This window comes from Mustela lutreola, chromosome 1 (genome assembly GCF_030435805.1).
Source record: "Mustela lutreola isolate mMusLut2 chromosome 1, mMusLut2.pri, whole genome shotgun sequence".
Lineage (NCBI taxonomy): Eukaryota > Metazoa > Chordata > Mammalia > Carnivora > Mustelidae > Mustela > Mustela lutreola.
The window spans coordinates 129,517,158-129,534,930 of record NC_081290.1 but is presented as its reverse complement, the minus strand read 5'-3'; the positions used below and the strand labels follow the sequence as shown (position 1 = coordinate 129,534,930).

Here is a 17,773-nt window from a genome sequence, read left to right as displayed (position 1 = left end):
CTTAACAACAGTTAGTCTTACAACCCATGGCATGGGGATGTTCTACCATTTACTTAGGTCTTCCTTAATTTCTTTCAACAATGTTTTACACTTTTCAGTATACAAGTCTTATATTACTTTGGTTCAACTTAATCCTCTCTTTTTTTTCTTTTTTTAAGATGTTATTTGTCAGAGAGAGAGCAGAACAAGTAGGGGGAATGTGAGGCAGAGGGACAAGCAGGATCCCTGCTAAGAAAGGAGCCCAATGCAGGGCTTGATCCCAGGACCGTGGGGGTGATCATGACCTGAGCGGAAGCCAAATGCTTAACTGATGAGCAATCCAGGTGTCCCTTAATTCTCTTTAATTAACCAATGAGCAATCCAAGGGTCCCTTAATCCTCTTTAATTAAGAAAAAAAATTCTGTAGCCTTATGAATACCTTTCTAAACAATTCAAACTATATGTGCAATTAAATTTCAAATATTAAGGGCACAGTTAAGGGATAGTGGTAACAACTAGGTAAGAAATTCAAACCTTCTTAAGAGGATGCTAAGGAGGTTTACAGCCTAAAATATTATAATGTAGTCCTTAAAACAATATTGTGATGTGATAAGGGGAAATAAAAACCTTATTTATAGCTCTAAATTGTCCAAATTTAAAATTTATCAATTATTAGACATTTAAAGTGCCACCCTCTGGTGATCAACTTCCAAATAAACTGATGAGTCTTCCACTTTATTCATCTACAATCCTTGTTATTTCCCACAAGCCTTTTTAGTATATGTGCTGCCGAAGCGAGCACCCCACAAGCCTATTTAAAGTTATTTAAAGATTGAAACCTAAAACTAGACCCTATAAATTCAATACAAACAAGAAAGCTAAAACAAAACTTTCCCACCATCTAGTTAACAAAGTCTGCATTCCTAAAGCTAATAAACTCCTTCTTTAGAAGTAATCAGACTCCAATCATAATGTTCTATTTGCATGTAGTGAAAATCAATAAAAAGTGTCCTAATTGACTGGAGCAATCTGGGGTGACTTGTCTAAAGTGACTGCTTTCTTCTGTAGGTTAGCATGGGACCCCATGCTGCCAAATCTTTATATAGATGAAGAAAAGTTAAAAATACATATTTTGAATAAAATTTCCCCATGTTAAAAAAAAAAAAAAGTGTCCTAATTATTGAGTTGGTTTTTTTTTTTTTTTAATAGCTATAATAAGGGCCTTTCTGGACAATCCTAAAGTTCATATTCTATTTTAGATATTATAAATATGTGTGCTATTTGCCGTATTTAAATAGTATGGAAAGACTGCCCCCGCTCCCCTGTTTCTGAAGAGCTTATATTCTGAATCTAATACTAAAGTCTTACATATTTCACTGAATTACCTATCAACCTTGGGTTATAACCTGCCCAAGATCTACAACATTCTTATTTAAGCAAACAGACAACACTATTCACATTCATTTAACACTCACCAACCAAATAAATTTACAATGACCAAAAAAAAAAAAAAAAAAGGTATATTGGGAGAGCAGTAAAAGAAATAAAAAATTTTTTAAAGCTGGAGAAGGGAGAAGTCTAAAAGAAACATGATAGAAGCAAGAATTTGGAAGCTTAGGAAAGGAACAGAGGGGGAAAAACACCCTGAAAAGTCTTAAAAGACAACATGTCTTAAATAATCAACTGTCTTGTTCAAACAAACCCAGCAAAATCAAAGTAAAAGAGCACAGCCCTTAATGAAATGGCACTTTATTAATATGCTGTTTTTTAACACTGTAGAGTTTCATTGTTCAGGGGATACCTTCCTGAATCTGTTACGTCACATGCGTCAGTATGGATGCAAAACTGAGTATGAATGTACAACCTATATGATTATATAAAGTGTATTTAAGGACAATAACTACATTATTTATCTTAAGGCAATATGTATCATTATAACCTGAAAATTAAATAAGATTGTGGATTAGTTAAAAAACGTAGAGAACAATGATGTGTTCTCACCTCTAAGTCACTGACATCAGTAAATGGGTCAGAAAGCTGTTACAGGAGCCTGCATTATGAAACTCCGAGTGTGAAGGAAAGGGACTGCATTACCTCACCACTGCATGACCAAATCTATATGTATGTCACTGCATAAATAAGACATCTGCAGCTCACATAATCATGATGTGAATTTTCAGGGGAATACATTTAAACATGTCACTTACACAGTACACAATCAGAATCCTAGGCAACCATTTAATACACTTCAGGTATCTAAAGAGACTAAACTTCCTGAATTGAATTCAACGCTTGAAATGAATTCAATGATTATGTCCAGTTTCTTCTATTACTCCTAGAATAAGTCATCTCAAAAGAAACTTATTTTAAATGGTTTATGTCACAAGGAGCTTATAAACTCAAGGAACAGACATTCTTCTAAATGAAGCTGTTAAATGGAAGGCAATATTACCTAGCTTGAATTAGATGACTTTACAGATACATTCTATCTAAACATGAGATCTCTTAGTTGTTAACTAACAGCGGGAATGGTAAGAAGTGATGTCTAGATGGCAGCAACAAGTAAGTCTAATGTTTCACTGTGCAATATGAATACAACCATCACAGATTTGGGTAGGTAGGAAAAGCAGAAAAGCTTTGGAAAAGGCATCAGGAAATCTCTCCTCCTAACTCTGAGGAAACAGAGAACATTGGAGGTGAGCAGAAGAAATGTAAACTACAGGAATAAAGACTCTGGCTAAATTTTTCTTCAATAAAGAGCACAGTGGCCAAATATTAGGTTTAGTGATGATTAGGGATTTCAAGTAAGGTAAATAACACTGAAAGGCAAAAAGGAAGACAAGCTTTCTTATTTTCCTTTCCTAGGAGCAAAGTGGACCAAGTAATATTTTGAAATAGGCAAGATGACCTTTTGGATCTTCCTAGGCATTTTTTCCTACCCTCTCCCCATGTGTCCAGCGATCTTGTATTACCCCAAACCTCATTCTGAGGTATCAATGCCCTGGTCTAAAAATTAAAATTAAATCGAGGGTGGGGGGAGCTTGAGTCTTCCCAGTGAGCTGTCTGCATCCATTTGCATTTGCATGGTCTAAACAGATCTGTAAATGTATGCAGGCAGCACAACCAAGAGAAATGAAAAATATCAGCAGGGTAAGGGAAGAGGTATGGGGGCATGAGAGGCCAGGTGAAGCAACCCAGCTCTGTCCAGGAACCACTTCCACCCGCTTCCTTGCCCTTAGAGGTCACCCCTAACTGCTCTGCTCTTCACTTTTCACCTCTAAATTTTAACCCTCGTTTCCCCTTAAGAGTTGGTCTTTATTAAAATAATCTACAAATTGGCATGGAATTGCCTTTACTTAGCAAACATACAAAGATGCAGAAGGGTGAGGTGCTGAGGAAGATTAGCTCTCGGACCAACATGGAATCTGCAAACCCCAGTGAAAAGCAGACCTGCTTGCTGCATCACAGAGCAAGGGCTTTCTCTGAAGATAAACAAGGAAATGTAGGACCTTCAGGGAGTTATATTATTGGATTATAAGTGCCTTTTCTATGCAAACAAGAGATACTCACAGACTGAAGTTACATTTCAACAAACTTGACTGCAGAAAAACAAATGCTGGAGCATTAAATCACTTGAAGTATCCCAACCAACATTTCAGTCAAGAAACTATGATATGCAAACTGAGAATCCCCCAACTGCTCCTCCCAAGACAAATACAATTCACATGACCACAGCTATTTTAAAGGATCCTTAAAAATGGAAGTTATTTTTCCCCAAATTTTTCCAGTCTTGAAGACAAACAGGAACATGATGCTTTAACCAGGAAGCAGCATTTTTTGGGACAATAAGCTTTTCCTTCTACCCTAGGAAGGACATCCTTTTTACAAAAATAGATGCTATTTAAAAGCAGATTGGGTGACCATAAAAACACTGCAGCCCAGCAGACAAGAATACTGACAGGGCAACTGGAATGCAATTTTCCATGAAAATAAAAACAAACAAACAAACCTTTGCTCCAAACATAAACCACATATCAAAACCCAAAAGCATTCTCTAGTTCTCCACAACCTCAACCAACCCTCTTGCTGGAGTCTATAAGCACAACACAGCTCTAACAGGAAAGTCAGAAGGAAAGTTTTCTGCATCTTGGTCTCTTTCTTTAATTTCCCCTTAGAGGCTCATTCAGAATATAATCGGACTGATAGCACATTTATAGTGCGTTTAAAACCAGCTTTCAATTTCACTTGTTCACCTGAATCGGCGATTTGCCAACAACTTACAAAATATTTTAATACAATCTTTGGAGATCTGAGAAAAGAGAAGTATTCCTCTACCCTTTCCCACAATTAGTGTTGTGCACTCCTTCCTCCTTTCCTCTAGAGATTCTTTGTAAACAGGAGAGGCAGTATTTTGCACTGCACTACGAGGGAAAAAAAAAAAGATATGCATCTTGTGAAGCTATGTATTTTTTTTAAGATTTTACTTTTATGTAATCTCTACACTCAGTGTGGGGCTCAAACTCACAACCCAAAGATCAAGAGTCACAAGTTCCACAGACTGAGTCAGTCAGATGCCCTATGAAGCTATGTATTTAAACTGTAAGTAGTAAGGTGGTCAAGGGGTATAACCCTCCAGTTATAAGATAAATTTTAAAAAAGGGGGGGGAGTTGATTCTTTAAAAAGACTTTTTATCTCAATCATCAAAGAGACTAAGGCCAAGATTATGCTATAATTAGCAGGCCTATGGAGACCCCAGGGTTAAGCACCTACAGATTTAAATGTAAGAAAGAAGTAACCTGCTTAAGTGGCATCAGTACTGATGCCAATTTATTCTCCCTTGCAAAGACAAAAAGGTAATTTTCCTTGTAGGCCAAAGATCACTAACAAGGAATTACAGAGCTATGTCTTAAACATTATTAATAAGGACATTAAAAGCTAGAATATTCAAGGCTCAAACCCAAGTGCATAGCCAAATGGGGGAGAGGGCAAAAAGGCGAGAAGTCTGCAAGTTTCTCTGTGTCTACTGACACAGTGGTAAGGCTGAAAAGTTTTATTTGTAAGATTCTCCACTTTTGTACACTAAAGCATATAAAACAATTATCCTAAAAAGGATATGGAAAGAGCATAGGTTTGGGTGTCAAATGGCACAGAGTTCACATCCTCATCCCCATCACTGCCAAGATGTGTGACTTCGGGTGCCTACAGAGACTATATTTGCAAAATAAAGTAAATACTAGTACTCAGCTAGGCTGTATAGCTAACATATTTTATTTCAAAACAACACTTGGCACGCATAGACCGCTGGAAACTTGTAGCTGATTTTCTTACCTATGAGATCAGAATACAAGCACACAGTAATGCTACAAATATAAAATTAAATATGGTCCTGAAATCATATACATCATAATTTTTACAAATTAATGTACCCTTTCCATATGTATCTCTAAAAAAATAAAAATATAGTCAAATGAATTATTTATAAAACTTTTAAAGGGTCCCTTAAATTGTCTGCTTTATAAATCCCAATATTTGTATCAGGTTTGGTAGGCAGAAGATGCCTATTACCTCCAGAGCATCTACCTGCGCACTGTTTCAAGCCCGTCCCATTCAAACCTCCTGCTTCCAAACCACCCCCTCCCAGTAGGGCTTCTGAATAAAGCCCAAACACCAACAATCTCTTGCACCCTTTCCATACAAATGACCAACAATCCTTGGGTCCAGTCTCACAAAGTCCCTCTCACCCTAGTGAAAAGCATGTTTCCCAGACCCCATTTTGCAGTGTGCACTTCCTCTCTGAGCCAATAAAGATCCTACTTCCTGTGCCACTTATACGTGACCTTGCACATGTGTTCTGTGCAGCCTCTTTACTTTCAAGAGTTTGCATTTTAAAATCTCCTCAACTAGACAATAAGCACCTTGAACAAAGTCACTCTGTTCTATTTTACACCTTTTTCTAATCTGTGTTATCAACAGATTGTGAATGCACAAGATGCAAAGAAAAGAAAGGGCAACCTTCCTGCAAGGGTGGTGGTATACAGCACCTTAAAGTGAATACTCCTGAGAATCACAATGGAAAAAAGAAAAGGGAAAAAACAGGTTTTCAACCTTGGTGTTGAGAGCTGTGCAAAACTCCTACAGTCCAAGACAATTCTGTAAAGGGCCACAAGGGGGCAGTCAGGTCCAACAGTCCTTTTCCATGACTTGCAATCTCCTTCATTAGTCTCAAGTACATTTCCATTACATATATACTTAAGAGATTTGAGTGGTTAAAGCATTCCTTAAGATCATCTGAGAAAACAACAGGTCCTTTCCCTTGTGCCTCTAATGAAAAGGGGTGGCGGGGGGAGAGAAATCCATCAGCACACCCATTAAAATCACTTAATTCCAATCATCCCCAGCAGGAACAACCTTATTTTAAAGCAGCTTCCCTATCCCACATGTCCTAGCAAAGCAACAGAGCATTTAAAACAAAACAAAACAAAAAAATCAAATCATAACACTGCTGAAGTGTTTTGTGCAATCTAAGTCCTTCATATCCCAGAGTTACACCATCACACAGTTCATGGAAAAAATCCACGGTGGAGTGTATGATTTTCGGTAAAATTCTTAAGTTCTTAAACAGCAATTTCAACCTTAAGTCCTGTGAAGACTGTTTCTGAGCTTACTAATTTATACCTGAAAGGAAATAATCTCTCAGAATTGTAATTTCATTCAAATTCACATATCAAAACACAGAAAAATGATATTACTGGTCATCTTGGACACAGCTTGGATTTATTTCTCCAGCTTCAGGCTTTTCAGCATTGTATCTTTACAACACACATGCATAAGGAATTCTGGAAGTAAAAAGTACAGATTCAAGCTACTCTGTTTGACTAAAATTTCCTCAGGTGCTTTCCACCAAAGAAAGCATCCCTTATATCTTTAAAAAAGAGAGTTTTTGAACAGTTGCTAAATTTGAGACAAAAGTACTTACGAAGGTATTCTCTCCTGAATTACTGAATGACAATTACAAGATAGACATCTAGGTTCAACAAAACACACCCTTGTCCCAAGATTCCTCTACTTCAAGTTAGTGTCAGGGAGACTTAAGAGCAGTTACGTTTTAGGGGAGATGAGCTGAAGAAGATAGAAAAAAAAAGTACTTCATAAATTCTAAGAGAGAGATGAAGTCTATCCTCATTCTCAAAGAGCTTACCTCTCACTGAAGAAAATGCAAGAGTTAAAAGCTACAGCAACAGCAGACATCACAAGGCAATTTTCATGATTACTAAATGAGTGGCATTACATTGAACAACTTAGGGTGCATATTGCGCCCTATGTTCATGTTCATATCCTAAGGGAGAAAAGCCATCGAAGCAATTAAATTTCACTTGTGAAGATTAAAGTTTCTCATTAGAAAATCAACAATTTAGTTGTAACTAAAAAACTCATCTTTTGCACGAATGAGAAAAATATCAAGTGTCTAAATCAGTCCACGATTCCTGTTTTCAAGAGTCAGTATCAGTATTTCCCCTTCAGAACAATGCATTACTACCAAGTTTACAGCTTCCCAGAATTCACATCTCCTAGGCAGCAAAAACAAAACATATCTTCACTTTAAAGTCACTATCTAACTCTAATTTCTCAGAGTAAAAAATTATGTAGTGAAATTTTAATTTCACATGTACAGAATAACACACTAGAAAATTATTTCCAGTAAATTTAATGCTAACCCGGTTTTTGCTATCCATGATTAAGCTAGCAAGCAGTGAATGACTACCTTTCAATTAACATTTAAACATCTGATTAAGAGTAAAAACCAGAAGCTCAATCAGCTGGACACAGGCGTACACATGCGCACACACACACGTAAACACAGAAACATGCACATACCGCTCTAATAAAATATACCTGGACTATCATTCATTTCTATTAAAAAAAAAAAAAAAAATCAACCAAACATACTCTCTCCTCCCCAACACTCCTCTAAACAACACAGTTAGAACCTACAGCTTGGTGTTCAACTCATTTCCCAGACAGTCTGGCTCGGGTAAAAACTGTAGAAACCTTGTCGAGTTGGGGTGGGAGAGGGTAGCTGACGTACACCAACCCACTGAACACAATTTTTGCAACAAGGGGCCCTAGGGCCTACAAAAATCACCCTCAGGACACAAGCTTTAAGTAACGACCTAATTCCAGAAGCTCAACTAACGATACTTACTTTGAATCACTAACTGTACATGTGTCAATATTCCTACAGCAGTGGAGTTTAGACAGTCCTAACATAATAAAAGCAAAGCAAAACAGGTCACTGAGGACACAAGTTCTTTATTGCCTCTTAGCAGAAAGGAAGAGCTTCTGAATGGAAGCAGGTTTAAATATAGAAAACTTTACTGCTGCCATTTTTCTAGGACAAAAGACAAAAATAATTTGACATCTGTTTTTCCCATCTTGAATGTTTTACTGAGGAGTCAACCACCAATATTATACTTTTTCTCAAGCTTTTCTATTTCTCGAGAGAACAGGAGAAGCAAATGAGAACAGTCTACATATGTAATTAAAGACTTCCAACCACATTAGTCAGAAATTAACTAAACGCTAAAAAAAAATTTAGGTACTCTCAAAATTCAGATCTGTCCATAAAAGGTAAGGTGGTGGGAAGGGGGAAGTTTGACCATCTAACCAGATAAACACTTGGTGGTAGAGTGAGGGCGACAGTTACAGAAAAGCAAGTGTATTATTCAACTACAGGCAAGAATTAAAGAAACATATACACAGAATATATTTCATATTACACACATATGTATAAAATTTGAATCAAGGATTCAACTAGAAGGGACAGCAGGTCATACTTTCTGAAGCATCCTACCTTTCAATCATGTTTTGAACTCTCCGTTGAAACTAAAACCTCACGTCTTTTTCCTTATCCTACTGTAACTGTTTCACCTCACCCAAGAGGACAGGATATACCGTGCAGGAATGACAGCTTCAATCTGTGCATGTGTACATGTGGTTTACATGTGGGACTCCATGACTTCCATCAAGAAACAAACTTGGCCTTCTGAACAGCAATACTCTGACATCAACACACACACACACACACACACACACACACACACCCCTCTGAAGCTGCTGGACCATCATTACCAAGATTCTCCAAAAATCAGAAGGATGGGTAAAGAGCACTTCTATGGCAACAGTGACCATCCTGTGAAGTCAAGGATTGCAGAGAAGCCATCACAACCAGACAGGGAGGTAAGAACAAAAGGCGGGAAGATGGCTCCCAGCTCCACATTTCCTATGAAACATGTTCACAATTTAAATGGTGTGCCACTTCAGAGCCAGTGTTACAAAGGGTAAATGGGTTTCTGCATCAGCCCCAGCATCCAGAACAAGAGGATCCAGACAGGAAGAGGAAAAAGAAGCTATACAATTTCCCCTTCCTCGTAAAAGACAAATTTCAAAGAACAGTGAGATGGCTCCAAATGTAGGTCCACAGGAACATTTTTGCAAGTGAGTGGCAAGACAAAAAAAAGGACAATATGGTGAGATTCTCAATTAGCTAAGTATACACAATTTAAAGAGCTCTCCTTTATGTTACGATGATAATCATATTTTTTTTTGCTTTCTTTGAAAATAAATTGATACTAGATGATAAGAGTTCATTGTTTTGTCTAATACCATTAATAGAAGAAACTTTTTTTAATTGCCCACATTATGTTGGTAATTTAATTTTTGAATGATGGGGAGTTCAATGCTCTTAATTCAGTGAATTCCAAAAAACCTGGGACATCCACTTAGGCAATCAGACTACTGAATTGGTGGGGGGTAAATACAAAATTTTCAAAAATTATTGACCTCTTACTTCTGGCTCTTATTCTCAGACCTCTCCAAAGAAAAGCACTGCAGGTATTTTGACCTCCTCCCCAAAAAGGGATTTCAGTAAATTTTAATTAAAGAAATTTCTAACACTGGAAACTTCTGGTGGAATTCTGGGCCTTAGAACAGAATTAAAAATTGGCAGAAAACACAGCAAGATATTTTGAGCAGGGTAGGTATTCAGAGGGAGTCCTGCCAAGCAATTCTCTGTCCACCAGGCCACTGGGCTAAGAGTAGGAGTCACTTGAACCACACTGCCTGAGTTCAAAACCTGACTCTGCCACTTAGTAGCTCAGCATCCTTGAGCAAGTCAAGTCACCCAACCTCTCAGTAGCTATTTATTCACCTGTAAAATGGGGCTTATAGCAGTGACGTTTCATAAAGTGTTTAGAAGGGCCTTGGTATATAGTAGGCACTTTTTTTGAGCACCAGCTACTACTACTATTAGTCAATGTTGAATGCCAATTATGGAAATCTAAGGCACAGGGCTGCTGCAGTGGAGGAGGTACCAAAAATTCCTCCAAATTCGTCAGGCTCCAGAGACCTCCTAGCAACATACCCACAATAATACTTCAGTGTTTTGCGGTTGTCCTCTTAGATAATTTCTGGATTTAAAGGAAAATACAATGCTGGAAGACTCTTAACAGGAGACAGCTAAAGAGGTAAGTAAAGAATGGCTAGATTTGGGGCGCCTGAGTGGCTCAGTGGGTTAAAGCCTCTGCCTTCGGCCCAGAGTCCTGGGATCAAGCCCCGCATCCTGCTCTCTGCCTGCCTCTCTGTCTACTTGTGATCTTTGAGTGTCAAATAAATAAATAAAATCTTTAAAAAAAAAAAAAAAAGAATGGCTAGATTTGAAAAGTAATAAAGAATCTTGAATACACTTCATGTTCTTTGTGATACAAGTGAGACTTCTACCTAGCTCAAATTTCAACACAGGGTAGGGAGGACCCAGAACCTGTTTAGACATCATCCCTTCCCTTCATTCACAGTCCGCAGGCAATCCTCAGTCAATACTGAGTCTATGCTCTGAACAAACACTGTGCTAGATGTCATCTTGGAGGACAGAGATTGGAACAGAACAACTCTGGTCCTCAAAGAAACTTAGTCTTTAACATATATAAAACATCCTCACAACTGGCTACAATGCAAGACAGAGATTCAGTTGTAAGCCATGGATGGCAGAAGACACATTTTCTACTCCCAAATTCACAAATGCTTTCTGTCACTCTACCACTGCTAACAGCCAACAGCAGAACTTCTAAATCATATCACATATTTTCTTCTCCCATAGGCCCCTGATCCTCAAAACACGTATTAAGAGAATTAATTACACCAGAAATCTTAAATATCTAGAACCTCACTCTTTCATTTGACAAACTGTTATTGAGTACCCACTACACATAAGGAAATGTGATAGGATCCAACAGTCAGTATTAAATCCTTTCACCATTAGAGGAGTGTCATTTCCAAAGTGTAGGTTTATTGAGTTATTTATGTCTATTACAGAACAATAATAAAATATTTAGCAATGCCTTAAAAGTACAAATAAATTTACAAGCCTCTAGGGAGAAAACCCAACTTAGCAGAACCACCAGCTATGCTAAACCTGTGTTGGGCACAGCCTTCCAACTGCCCTGCACCCAGTCTGCTGTCAAAGCCAAGTGCCAACTATGATGCACAGAGGAGAAAAAAAGAAAAAGGGAAGACAAAGGACATAATTGCTTCCTCTCTAGTCACAGGTCTCTCACCATTATTCACCGTCACAGTCTAGCTATTGAACATACACATAAGCTTTGTGTGCTTTACAAAAACCTGTAAGCACATTCTTCTGCATTGTATCAGTAATAGTCATTTTGGGAGGTTGGGCTTTTGAAAATATCAAACTTTTACCCAGAACTATGTCTAGTGAGTGAATGGATTTTTTAAGCTAAAGCAGGCTCAAAAATAACATGCAATTATATGAAGAGGTAACTTCCTTGTAGGATTCACTAAGCAACTCTGAGGATAACACCACGTTACAGCCTAAAAATGTTTTCAACAACAGCAACATTTTTTTAAAAAAATTACTTAGAAATGTAACAAATTCTAAAGATAATACTTTCTTAGATATATAAGCCCTGCTTTATCTTTAATTTCACTTCATTATAGCTGATCCTCATTTTTGGTAGAAAACAGTACATCAAAATCAAATAATAGATAATTACGGAACTAAATCTACTATATTACATGACTCGTACCTATGTGCCATTTAATCCTCCTTAACTCTAAAATATGTGGCAGAATCTGTACCCCAATGTTTATAGCAGCAATGGCCATGGTCGCCAAACTGTGGAAAGAACCAAGATGCCCTTCAACGGACGAGTGGATAAGGAAGATGTGGTCCCTATACACTATGGAGTATTATGCCTCCATCAGAAAGGATGAATACCCAACTTTTGTATCAACATGGACGGGACTGGAAGAGATTATGCTGAGTGAAATAAGTCAAGCACAGAGTGTCAATTATCATATGGTTTCACTTATTTGTGGAGCATAACAAATAGCATGGAGGATATAGGGAGATGGAGAGGAGAAGGGGGTTGAGGGAAATTGAAAGGGGAGGTGAACCATGAGAGACTATGGACTCTGAAAAACAACCTGAGGGTCTTAAAGGGGCGGGGGATGGGAGTTTGGGGGAACAAGGTGGTGGGTATTAGGGAGGGCACGTAGTGCATGGAGCACTGGGTGTGGTGCAAAAACAATGAATACTGTTATGCTGAAAAGAAATAAAATAAAAAATAAAATAAATAAATAAATAGATAAAATATGTGGCAGATAACTAACCATTGTATTTTTTATTCTTTTGAAATCAATGCATTGATTTATTCATGAAGGTAAATATTAGATGTCACTGAAATGATCCACATGTAAACCTGTCCAAACCATATGCCAGTGAGGATTCTACCAAACACAAGTATGGCCCAGGAGGCCAGTTATCTTATGAGTAGAAGATTCAGTGCAAAAATGTGAAATACAGAAAAAAATCTGGTAGTAACTCCCCCTCACAACCCCACTACCACCACCAAACACTCATGCTGATCCTGCCTTTAGTATTAATACTCTCAGCAAAAATTAAGTTTTTACAAATTAAAACGTGAAAAAAAAAAAAGAGTAGCTTTTTTTATTCACCTTTGTGTGCTTTTTCTGAAAGTGGTAAGTCTTTCAAGCACAAAATAACAGCACACACCCAGATTTTTAAACTATTAACATTGTGTTCTCTGTAACATTTTCCATTCTTTCCTTAGCAATGAAAAGTTTCCCACCTCAGAAAATCTTCACTTGACCCTTCCTAAATCCTCTATAGCAATAGCTCTATTGCTTAGTCAAGACTGTGGTATGAGAGGTATGCCCCTTTTGTCCATTTTCTCAACTATCCAGTTATTGTAGAACCTTTTGGAATTTGATCTTCGCCCTTAAATTGAAAGTCCTTTCTCCAAGATCACCAATAATCTGCTTAAAACAAATTAATTTTCTCCTTTCCCCTGTGCTAAGCACTCTTGTAGGTGCTAAGGATACACTAGTATATAAAACAGACTAAATCCCCTGACCTTGTGGAAACTGTTGTCTAATGGGACAGAAAAAATGGAATAACCAAAGTATAAAAACTGTTGATAGTGAAAAGCTGTAAGAAGAAAAAAACAACAAAGGGAAGGACATTATGAGATGTCCTAAAAGGTGGCAAGTGCTGACCACTCCCTCCCCCTGGGTCTTCCCAAAGGGCTCTGCAGGCTGCACCAAGTCTCTCCAAGGTGAGTATCCCAAGGCTGGTCTTTGAACCTCACTCTTCTTTATAAAATCCGTTCACTTAGAAGTCACGTCTGCTCTCAGTCTACCTTTACAAATGACTCCCTGACGCCGATTTTCTTACAAATGATCACAAGCACTAGCTGATAAGTGACCATTCCAAGCTGATGGAGCATTGCTTAAAATGGTAACTAAAATCCACACGAAATTTCCCCTACACAAACCTTTCGATTTCTCTTCTTCTGCCACTGGTACAAGTGTCCCAGCTGCTCTGGGGAGAACCCTGGGACTTATCTTCGACCTACAGCTGCAACTTATAGTAGCTCTTTTCTCCTTTTCTAGACATTGAATTTTTTCAAATACAGTTAAGTCTTTTGTCATACTTTTTTTTTTTTTCATTTTATTTTCAGTGGCATGGACAATATTAAGAGCCATCATCCCTTTTATCATGCATAATATAAGGGACTCGAAACAACTGTGTAGGCTGCCCCCTGCTATCCCTGCAGTGAAAAATTTCCACCAATCACCAAACTCCAATTGTATCACACATGCACTCACAGTGCTTTCCACATCCTGCACCTGCAATCCTATCCCAGACTCATTCCACTCTTCTTCTGCTGCATTCCCTATGTGGATGGCTTTTCTGCCTCTCAGCATGCCATGCAAGATGCATGCCTCCTTCTGCCTTGCACATATTCAATGCCCAAGACATCCTATTGGGCCTCTCAGCTCACATCCTTTGTGATGCCTTTTCAGATCACTCTATCATTCTCTTTCTCACTTTAATATCCTAAACATTTATTAATGCATCATTCATAAGTAACTTACCATATGTTTGTTAGTATTGCTGGTATTTTTTAACATATATATAAAATGAAATATCTGCAAGAACAAGTCAATACAGACAATAATAAAGACTATGCTCTCAGAGAGGACCATACCTTATACCACTTTTTCCTTATAATCCCTAGGAAAGATCTAGAATTAGATCTAGAATTAGATCTGAAATCCATAATCTGACTGGCAGAGGACTCTGTAGCCGTAGCTACACTAACTTCTATACTTTGAATAGTCCTGAGACTTATAGAGATTAACAGAGTGATCACACTAAGATCCCAATGCAAAAGGTTAAGTGAGAATGTAGAATGTGTGTCTGGTCACTATTTATTATCTGCAAATAAACACATCTTTCCTCTAGAAGAGCTCATCCCTCTTGCCCAACAGCCCTCCACCTCCACCACACCTACTGCCTGAGTCTCTAAAGGAGTTGTTTGGTTTTAATTTATGCCTCTCTTTTCCTTCCGTGTCTTTCTCTCTCTCTCTCTCTCTCTCTCTAAGTAATCTCTACATCCAGTGTGGGGCTCACATTAACAACCCTGAGATCCTCAGACTGAGCTAGCCAGGCATCCCTTTCCTTACATCTTTACAGCATCAATCTGCATTTGGCCAGTTCCTACTTCCTAACTTTTTATTTCTCTTACTTCAATTCTTTTGTATTTTTCTTTTATCCCATGATTTTTTTTTCCAATCTTCCACAATATCCATTGCTTACACAATTTGTTCAATGTCTGACAGGCCAAAATAAAAATACCTGTTTCTATACTCAATCTAACATGAATTCTTCACTTACAACAACTTGAGTTTGAAAACTGTTAGGCAAAGAAAGGATACACTTAATTCTATTCATATATACATATATAATCTATAGAAAATCACAGTCAAAATACAGCTCAACCGTATGTTTTTCCTCTAAGTTAAGAATGTACTAATTTTAAAATAGCAGTTGCATGAGAAAGGATGACAACTTTAGACCAAGTGGCCCATTCTAAATGTTCTAGGTGAGGCAACACTAAACAAGACTTATTTATAAGTCATCATTTAATTAATATCCAAGTACCTTGAGAGCCAATAATAGTTCAACAAACCAGCTGGAAATCAAATATCAGATATAATTACTCACAGCTGGCTTTATTCAACTGATGTCATATTAAATAAGCTTATCCTACAGACCTTTCCCCTCCCCCACCCAGGGGGAAAAAATTCCTTTAAGAAACAGAAGACCCTTTGTGCTGTCTCTTTTTTTAAGTTTGCAGAATATACTCCATTTTAAAGATTTTCAGCATGAGTACACAATATTAAAGATTTTCAGTAGGATACATTGTTATTTTTTGTACCATTCTATGAGCTTGTAATATTTCAGAGTCTAGGAGTTTTGTTCTCCTAAGACTAATACAAAAATAGCAAACTGGATTAAGTCATAAAATACAATAGACATCTGTATTTTTATGATCTGGCATTCAGTTTACTGTTTTGATATTGAGCTCTATCTATAATTTTTCTAGACATGTCATGTCTCACCAATTTAGTAATCTGAATTATCATACAAAAAAATTGGTTTCAAAATTCTGTTTCAATATTATTTAAATCATTTCACTATATCATACCACCCACTTTGTATGAAGGGTAACCTCTTTATAAACAGTTACTACTACCCATTCCATGCCAGGCACTGTGATGCATGTTCTACATCTATTATCTCTTACTTCCATAACAATCTCACATGTAGCTACTTTATATCTACTAATTACCAAACAGAAAGAAATCAAAGACAGTTTTTAAACTGCTCCCCCCTACAAACACACACAAAAAGATCACTAATAAGCAAGATTATGGTATTTATATGACACAATTTTCAAATCCCAAGTATTCTAATATTAATTCCTCTCATTCATTCAAATTCATTCTCATACTCAAATTCTCTCCCTCTCCCTGCCTCCCTTTAAGAAAGAAAAAAATGAAAAAAAATTACTGGTAGTTATACATTTTATAGCTATCTAATCAGCAAACTTAAAAATAAAGTCATACTTTTGAAACCTCACGATTAGTTCTGGTGTTATTTCATATATGCCATACCCTTTCAACAATCACCTTTCCAGAAAATTAAAACTAAATGCATACTCAGCAGCAGCAATTTAGAAATACGTAAGTCCAATCATAACACGTCACTTAAAAAAAAAGTTGGTAATTTATAAACTATTATATACCTTGATACAAACCTACATAATACAAATTACTGAAGCAACTGGAAACATTCAAAGATTAAGATTCTTTGATCATTTTATATGCACAACTATTTCTTCATACCCACCTAGATATTTGACATGATTTCCACAGTTGTAATATCTCCACTTATTTTTCTGATCCTCTTTGACCTTCCAGTATATCCATCTTGGCATCTTTCTAAACTATACAGCATCTAGCCTACAGTACATCCTCTCTAAAAATACACTGAGTCAGTGAACAATTTTTTTTCCCAAAGCTCTGCAAAATGTAATTCTAATTTTATGCCCACCAAACTATTTCAATAGATTAGTTTTAACATGAATTTTCTTGGATTGCCTTAGACAGTTCCACTGGATTGATTTAATTTATGGATTTTTAAGAAGGGTGAATTTCATTTATTAATCAGAGCCTTCATTTTTGCATGAAAGACAATTATTTTTCTCCAATGTATAATGTGTTAAAAAAAAAAAAAAAAAAAGGCCTTACTCACAATAGCCAAGGTACAGAAATAATTTCAGTGTTCATAGATGGATAAATGGATCAAGAAAATGTGATATATTTATACAGTGGAATATCATTCGATTTTTGAAAAAAGAAGGAAACCCTTTCATCTGTAGCAACCTGATGAATCTAGAGGGCATTATGCTAAGTGAAATGAGCCCAAGAGAGAAAGATAAATACAGTGTAGTAAAGTATCACTTATATGTGGGACCTTAAAATTTTTTTTTTTAAAAGTCAGACTCCTAGAAACAAAGTAGTAAAGTGGCTGGCACGGACTGGGGGGAGGGGGATAGGGAGAAGCAGGTGAAAGGATCGACACTTTCAGTTCTAGGATGAATAAGGCCTGAGGATCTAATGTATAACATGATGACTATAGCTGATTACACCTTGTTGTATAACTGAAATTTATTACAGTAGAACTTAAATGTTCTAAACAACAACAAAAAAGATAACTTGGTAACAGATGCGTTAACTCAAAGTGGGGAACCCTTTCACAATCTATGTGTATGGTAAATCACTACAGTATACGTTTTAAATATCTTACAAGTTTATGTCATTTATCCTTCAATAAATCTGAAAAAAAAT

At 37.0% G+C, this 17,773-nt stretch overlaps 1 protein-coding gene across 11 annotated transcripts in view; it reads right to left on the bottom strand.

Moving 5' to 3' along the window:
- The window catches only part of RAPGEF2 (Rap guanine nucleotide exchange factor 2), a 234,978-nt gene that overhangs the window by 170,848 nt on the left and 46,357 nt on the right, over window positions 1-17,773 (bottom strand). The gene's annotated exons all lie outside the window — the stretch shown is intronic.